General features: G+C 41.3%; 1 pseudogene across 1 annotated transcript; it reads left to right on the plus strand.

Moving 5' to 3' along the window:
* The first annotated feature begins 2,802 nt into the window (after positions 1–2,802).
* On the plus strand, positions 2,803–3,842 carry LOC116528528 (annotated as a pseudogene). The gene has a single exon (XR_004259078.1). The product of XR_004259078.1 is annotated as a succinate dehydrogenase [ubiquinone] cytochrome b small subunit, mitochondrial pseudogene (transcript).
* Positions 3,843–8,475: the final 4,633 nt, after the last annotated feature.

Raw genomic sequence — 8,475 nt, forward strand, 5'->3', positions numbered from 1 at the left:
ACTGCTCTCAGCTTCTAGAGGTCACCCTCAGGTCCTTGCGGTCCCTACTCTCACAATAGGCTGTTTTTCTTCTAGACCAGCAGGATAACTCTTCTGCTTTTAAACAACTTGCCTAATTAGATCATACCTACACAGGATAATCTCCATTTGGATTATAGTCAACTGATTAGGAACCCTTTGCCATATAGCATAATCATGGAGGTGCTATCCAATCATATTTACAGGTCTCAACCGTGCTCAAGAAGAGTTTACATGGCTGTGTACAAGATGGGGAAGGGGTCATGGCATTCATCTTAGAATTCTGCTTTTCAGACTGCTACCTGGTCATTTTGCACTTCTTCTACCACTTAGCCAATGAATGAAAAAGAGGAGGTCATTTATTGGCTGTAGTGATTGATCACAATTTCCAAGGTAAATTGGTTTGCTGCTGCAAATGGAAGCAGGGAGGACTGTCTGGAACCCAGGAGATGCTTTAAGGTGCCTCTTAATACTTTCGTGTCCAACAGTAAAGGTTAAATGGAAAACCACAAGAATCAGAAAAGGGGCAGGATGACTGAGGATTCAGACCTTTCAAAAAGGAAGGTTTGAAGCACTCTACCAGGCAAAGAACCCAGAGCATCTGATTCTGACTGTGAGAAAGGGAAATACAGAGGTAGTTGAAGGTGGAAGCTATGGATATCAACCATAATCTTGTGACCAAATACATAAACAAGGACTGCAGTAGCTCTGCATATTTTCTCTTTGCTTGTATGCATGTGTTTATTTTTATTTCCTACTTTCCTATCCTCCCTATTTTTATTACATAGGTTATTGAAAGTCAACTTTACAATTCAGTCTTAACAATATTAGGTGGGATGATGACTGAATCGAGGAGTAATTAATATAGCCAGCAGTAAATCCAATGACTGTTGAGACTTTGTGTCTTATTTTGGGGAACAGCAAGTGCTTCACTTAACAGAAGGGTAACTGTATCTCACTAGGCCAAAATATAGTTACCTGCTCTGTTGTGCAAAAGTTCAAATATGTGCAGAAGGGTGTGTATGTATGGAAGCTGAGCAGTCAAAGGGGCGACTAAGCCCCCTTGTCAATTTATCACTTCTCAACTCCAAATTCATCCTTCAGTATCTACTCTGTGATAACAGATTGAACAATAAGCATTTCTCCTTTAAAATGAGAATAAGAAGTAGAGGATGCTGGAGGGGTGCTGCAGGAGGAAAGGAACTTCTCATCCTAGTGTTGGTATGCTCATTTTTTTTTTCTCTTTTGCTCTCACTGCAAGGTCAGTGGTATATGCATCTGAAGGTGTTTTGCTCCGGTTGCACACAGAATGTACAGTACACCCTGCAGTCCCAACCTAGGAGGCCTAGTGACCACCTTGCTGCAGCCCTCTTGAGATGCACCCCACATGCTCCTGACCTTGTACCTGCAGCAGTGCCCTCTCTGTATCCCCACCCATCAATCTCAGCTTTCCTTTCTCCTAAAGTTTGGCTTCTGAAGTCCTTCAATGTGTAAAAGTTCTAACCCAGTTTCACACCTGCAGAAATGTCCTCTCTCTGCAATCTGCTCACCAGCCTTGGCTTGCTTGTGTCCCAGAGGACCGTTTCCTGTTTATCAGACAATTATAAACCAGTTCTGGCCCCAGGTACACAGGCAGACTTCCATACCACCCAGTGGTTTGCACCCACAACTTCTTCAAAAAAGTCTGAACACCAGAGGGGGACTCTCTTCCAACTTTGTCCTTTGGCTACTCACTCTCAGCCCTAGAATAGTTTAAATTCTTTAAACATATTTCTATTGTTCTATCACCACATAATAATCCTTTAAACTTAGTTTATTTAAATTATGGTGTCTTCTGTCTCCTGGTTGAACCTAGATTGACAGATGTAATTGATTGTTAAGTTTGGGACAGGGAAGTGAGCATGAGTGGCACTTTCTTTCCCTCCTCTCTCTTTGGAAATAAGCTGCTTATAGAGAAAATGCATTCTGCCCCATTACTCCTTGCTGTAACTTTTACAAGAGCAGGCCATAAAATAGTCTTAGTCCAGTGTTGTTTGTGCTTGGATGGGTATATGATTCTGGGGCTTGGCATAAAGAAACCTACTTTTACACATATATAAGTTTCATTCTCTAATTTTAGCCTTATCATTAATAAAAGCAATATCCCATGCTCCCACTACCTCTTGTCTATGTCTGGATTAGTTTGGAACTCGGGTGGGAAAGAGATCAATGTGAATCACTTAAAAACAGCTTGCTGGTTTTCCTTTTGATATGTTGAATGTGAAATGGTTTTATAACTTCCTAGCCTTACAGTGGTACAAGTCTAATCATAATTAATATATACTGAAATTTAATACTAAACACAATCCTGGAATATTAGATCTCAGAAAATACACCAGGGAGAACTTACAAATCACCCAACTTTTATACAGTTGGGCCTTCTACCAGAAACATATTTTATTTTTCTAAGTCTACCAATCTTCTTTCTTTGTGCTTTTCATGATGAGCTGAATAATCTCTTTAATTTATATAAATATTAAACATTTAATGTTTTTCTATAAAACTGAACACATTTTAATGAAACTATGTGACCACACAAGGGTCCCAAAGTACTCGATTTTCATAAAGATTACATCGATTAACACAGAAACAAGAGTCCACATAGATCGTAACAGCTGATGGGGAAGTAACATACAGAATTCAGGGTATCACAGATTTGTGTCATCCAGGAAGTTTTCAGTTACAGCAAGTGATAGAAAAAGCAAACGAAGACTAGCTTTAAAAATACAGGAAATCGGACCTTGAGCCCTCAGGAATGAGATAGCGGTTCTCTGGAGACTGAGTGCTCTTTGCGGTGCCCAAGGAGGCCGAGCTCTGTTGCTACGAACTTCAGTGGTCAGACCTGCTCATATTTCAGCATTTCTTCAGGACCAACCTACCCCAGAATGGTGTGGAGTGCAGCACATTCACTTGTCACCGAGTCACCATTCTGGTTCCAAGGCTGCATCTCTCCACTGTACTAGTGAGAGGGTTGTCAGTGTTTTGCTTCTGGGTCTGCTTCCGGCTACTTATTTGAATCCTTGCTCTGCGATGGACTATTCTCTGGCTGCAACTCTCACTCTTCATGGTCACTGGGGCCTTGGACAAGTTGTTACTATGTTCATGGGGATGTCTCGCAGAAATCTGCCAAGGCAGGGCTTTTGGGACTTTCAGCTTTAACCTTTGCTGGGCTTTACTATTTCAACTATCACGATGTGGGCATCTGCAAAGCTGTTGCCATGCTGTGGAAACTCTGAGCTTTTTGACTTCATACTTTGAAGAATTGATGTATGCCTATTTGCCTCTGCTTTGTCATGTCATTCAGCTCACAGTAAGGAAGAAATAACATAAGTCTATTGGTGAACAGTCTTCTTCTCTTAATCTTTGAGGAAAAGGTTTGAGAGGAATTATGTCTAAGAAATTGTGAGTCTGAGTTCTGTATTCTGGTAAGTAAATGGGGTTGCCTCCCAGCTTCTCATAAGACTCACAGTATAACTAAACATGATATATGAGCATTTGCCTTTTATCAATCTCTTAAAGAGAATCCAGTTTTATTACTATTAATATATGATCAAACTTCTTTTTTGCCTTGGAAATAATGGACAAAGGGAAATATCGTTAATTCATGAATAAAAACTTTGCAGAAAACTAGACAGTGTTTAATTTTTGAAAATTTCCCTCTCTATTCAGTAGATACCACCTACTGATGGATACATATACTAGGGAAATTTTAAAATTTGGAAATGCTGGTATCTCATATTATAAATTTCTAAATCCTTCGAAGAAAAGCTTGTGGTGCTTCTGAATATAGAGAAGTTCCATGTAAGGGCAAAGTTCCCCTTGTAGACATATCAAAATATTATAGATTCTAAATTGAGACTTAATTCTCAAATGTGTTCTATTTGTTCTAAAACAGTCTGTCCACAAATATAAAACTATAAGTAATAAATTGTTATTTTCACACTAAAAAAAAAAAAATACATCAGCCGGGCGCGGTGGCTCATACCTGTAATCCTAGCACTTTGGGAGGCTGAGGTGGGTGGATCACCTGAGGTCAGGAGTTCTAGGACAGCCTGGCCAACATGGTGAAACCTGTCTCTACTAAAAACACAAAAATTAGCTGGGTGTGGTGGCACGTGCCTGTAGTCCCAACAACTCGGGAGGCGGAGACAGGAGAATCGCTTGAACCTGGGAGGCAGAGGGTGCAGTGAGCTGAGATCAAACCACTGCACTCCAGTCTGGACGACAGAGTGAAACTCCGTCTCCCAAAAAACACACAAAAACAGGAAATCTATTGGGTCACCCAGTTGAATTCCAGAGAATACATGCTGCTAGGGGTAAGGACTAATCCAGAATCCCATGTAATACAGCATAGTACCTAATTCCTTTCTTTCAATTTCTTATTGTTACTTCGTTGGTGCTGACTCCATTTTGGACAAACTCACTCTGCTTAATCTATGATTCTAAATTGGCTTTGAGAAACTCTAAGCTCAAAAATTAGCTCTAAGTTTTTTCACCCTGAGTATAGTGACATAAATTCTGTAGCAGTGCCCTGACTCTCTGTATGTCCACCCATCAATCTCTGCTTTCCTTTCTCCTAAAGTTTGGCTTCTGAGGTCCTTCACTGTGTAGAAGTTCTGCTCCAGTTTCACACCTGCAGAAATGTCCTAACTCTTTCTGCAATCTGCTCGCCAGCCTTGGATTGCTTGTGTCCCAGAGGACCATTTCCTGTTTATCAAATTCTGTTGAATTGTTTATCTTGTTTCCCAGGGGACTATTTCCTGTTTATCAAATTCTGTTTGCAGCAAAGAGAGAATTTATGTCACTATACTCAGGGGGAAAACGTCTTTAAGAGTCACTCTGATAGGGAAAATGTGGCACATATACACCATGGAATATTATGCGGCCATCAAAAACGATGCGTTCGTGTCCTTTGTAGGGACATGGATAAACCTGGAAACCATCATTCTCAGCAAACTCACACAAGAACAGAAAATCAAACACCACATGTTCTCACTCATAGATGGGTGTTGAACAATAAGAACACATGGACACAGGGAGGGGAGCATCACATACTGGGGTCTGTCGGGGGGACACAGGGGATGGACAGCATGGGGAGAAATGCCAGACATAGGTTATGGGGAGGAAGGCAGCAAATCATACTGCCACATGTGTACCTATGCAACAATCTTGCATGTTCTTCGCATGTACCCCAAAACCTAAAATGCAATTAAAAAAGTAATTAAAAAAAAAGTCACTCTGATCATATCAGCTTAAGTAACTGTGCCAATTTCAAACCACTCATTATGAACAGAGATAGCACATTCAGATTGGCTCTGCTAATTATGGCTGTCTCTGGGGCAGGTGAGGCTGATCCCATCTAAATCACAAAACTGAGAATGGAGGGACGGGGTAAGTTCCACAAAGAAATTCCGTAGCCAGGTGAGGTAGCTCATGCCTGTAGTCCCAGCTATTAGGGAGGCTGAGGCAAGAGGATCCCTTGAGTCCAGGAGTTTGAGCCTGCAGTGAGCTATGATCATGTGATCATGCCACTGCACTCCAAACTGGGTGACAGAGCGAGACCCTGTCTCAAAAAAAAAAAAAGAAAAGAAAGAAAAAAAAGAACTTCAGACTCCTGCTCCAAAAAGGAAGAGGCATGGATTCTACGCAGCCAAGTAACAGGTATTCATTACAGGGACTTCCAGAGTCTTTTTCCTATTTACTCCTTTAGAAACAAATTTGAGACTTTAACCCCAAACTTCACATAATTTCTGCATGTTACCTAACTTGTCTTTTGAAAATAGGCATAAAGGTAACTAAATCATCTCACAGGATTTTGTTTCTATAAGCTATTTTACAATAGCTAAAGAGACCTTGTTATAAAAGTAGTAATAATACATACTTTATCTGGAGGATTTTATACTCATCAAAGTGTCCACATTCAAAAGAAAATGTTAACTCTGATGACTCAAACTCCAACATACTTTTTAGTTCATATCCCTTTTTTAGTGTGTTTAGAAGACAAGACTTTCTAATATTGTCAGACTACAAAGGCATGTATTCAAATGTAATGGCCTTCTTTTCACAAGGCATGGTACCCATCATTGTCTTTGATTACATTTTCTGGCGCACAGCTCCAGCAAGTTCGTTTATTTATTTTTTGGCCTGTGTCTTTATCTTCAAGGGTTCTCCCTAGAGTCGTGTTCTTATTTTCCCTTTGCCAACCTCTTCTACCTACACTCTTTCGTAGACTTGCAGTACTTTTACAAGCTAAAGTTCTTTACCTTCCTTTTATCTGCCAAAACCCAGGAAAGAAGAGCCCATAGTGAAATGAATACTTACAGTCACTCCATTCCCTAAGTTGCTTGCACTGTCATTAGCCTCTATAATTTGAATCTGCTTTATCAGTGGCACCAATCTTCATCCTACCAAATATCTACTGGTTGATTAACACCTTCTGTTTTGAATTTGTTTCTCTTATCTAACCAGTCTTCCTCTGTCACCCCTAAGAAATAGCCATGTCTCTCTGTTCTAATTACTCTCACTTCTCTTTTACCCAGTAAAGCCCATACAGGTTTGGTCAGGCTCCAAGAGTTCTCATGTCCTGGTCCCAATCTTTCAGCTTTCTCTTCAACTTCCTTTTATTATTACATTGACAACTCACTGTTCAAGGCAAGTCACCAGTGCTTTCCTTTTTCCATGGTTCCCTCTGGGATCTTCATTCAATGCCCAACTTAAATGTTTCCCCCTCCATGAACCCTGCTGTAGTTCCCCTAAGCTATAAAACACTACTTCAGACTCCATCAACCAGGTCCAAGCTACCACCTGCTCATGACAGACATTTGTAAAAGCTTCCTAACTAATATTCCTGCTTTTCGCCTTTCTTGTTTCCTCTGTATAATCACCAATGATCTCTCAATTGAAACTCTTTATCATGGCCTACAAGGTCTGGTCTCTGCTAACATTTATTGGCCCAGGCATGCTAAGCACTTTAAAAAAATTCATTCATTTCGCGGTGGCTCAAGCCTGTAATCCCAGCACTTGGGAGGCCAAGGTGGGTGGATCACGAGGTCAAGAGATCGAGACCATCCTGGTCAACATGGTGAAACGCCATCTCTACTAAAAATACAAAAATTAGCCAGGCATGGCGGCGCATGCCTGTAGTCCCAGCTACTCAGGAGGCTGAGGCAGGAGAATTGCTTGAATCTGGGAGGTGGAGGTTGCGGTGAGCGGAGATCGTGCCATTGCATTCCAGTCTGGGTAACAAGAGCGAAACTCCGTCTCAAAAAATAAAAAACAAAAATTCATTCATTTAATCCTCTCAATAATCCTACAGCTAGGTACTTTCAATTTCCTCATTTGTAGCAGATGCTGTTGGTAACTCGCCCAGACCCCTTTTACAGGACTGGTGCACCCATACTCTAGCTGCTGTAGGTGTAGGCTGGTAAGAGCTCACACTTTGGCCCTTATTTGAAGGATTGCCCTTGGCTGAGGAGAGGTACCTAGTCACTCCTCCATCCCTTTTCCCCACAGTCAGTACTGACAGCCTAATGTGGGAACCTAATGGCTCAGCCCCCTCACCTCTTGCAGAACTGCTGTGGCCCAACTCATTCGGCAGAGTGCCCTATGGGGTCGGGCTGAGGCTACTCCTGAAACTCCTCTGCCTTATCCCATTTACTTTACTCCATTGCAGATTTCTCCTAAAAGTGCTCCCTCAATCACTTGCCCAAGACTCCCCATCTCCAGCACTGTTACAGAGGAAATGATCTAAGATACCATTTTACAGGTCAGGAAACCTAAGACAAAGAAGGCTGAAGTGATCTGCCTAAGATCAAACAGAAAATGGGAAAGCTGAATTTTGAAGCCAGAGGGTCTGGCTGTCCACCCTGAGCTCTTTCCCACCATACTGTAGTGGCCATTTCTCCAACCTCCTCTCTCTCCTCACTCATCCCACCAGCCAGTTAATTCCTGCCTCAGGCCCTTTGTACTTCCTATCCTCTCTGGCTAGAAATGTGTTTCCTCTCACTGTGGCTCTCTTCCTCACTTCTTTCAAAATATTCCAAATATGACCTCAGAGACCTTTCCTGACCCCAACCATACTACCTAAGATAGCAACACTATCCCCCAGTTCTGCTTGTTTTATTTATAGCATTAAATACCTAAATCATGTTATGCATATACTTGGTTTTCTGTCACTTTTACACCAAGAAGAAAATTCCCTGAGGGCAGGAATATTGTCTGGCTTATTTTTATTGATATATCCTCAGTGCTTGGTGACACACTTGGAAAAGAGGAGTTGAGTGACTATTTGTTGCTGAATGACTGAAATTGAGTTCTCTTCTCTCAGAACTCTTACTGGGCTTTGTAACAGATTCCTTACATGTTCTGAATCTATAATTGTAGTTATTTAATGCATATTTATCTATCACACAAGCTTAC

Source organism: Sapajus apella, unplaced genomic scaffold (genome assembly GCF_009761245.1).
Source record: "Sapajus apella isolate SASKATOON/1434 unplaced genomic scaffold, GSC_monkey_1.0 scaffold3, whole genome shotgun sequence".
NCBI classification, from domain to species: domain Eukaryota; kingdom Metazoa; phylum Chordata; class Mammalia; order Primates; family Cebidae; genus Sapajus; species Sapajus apella.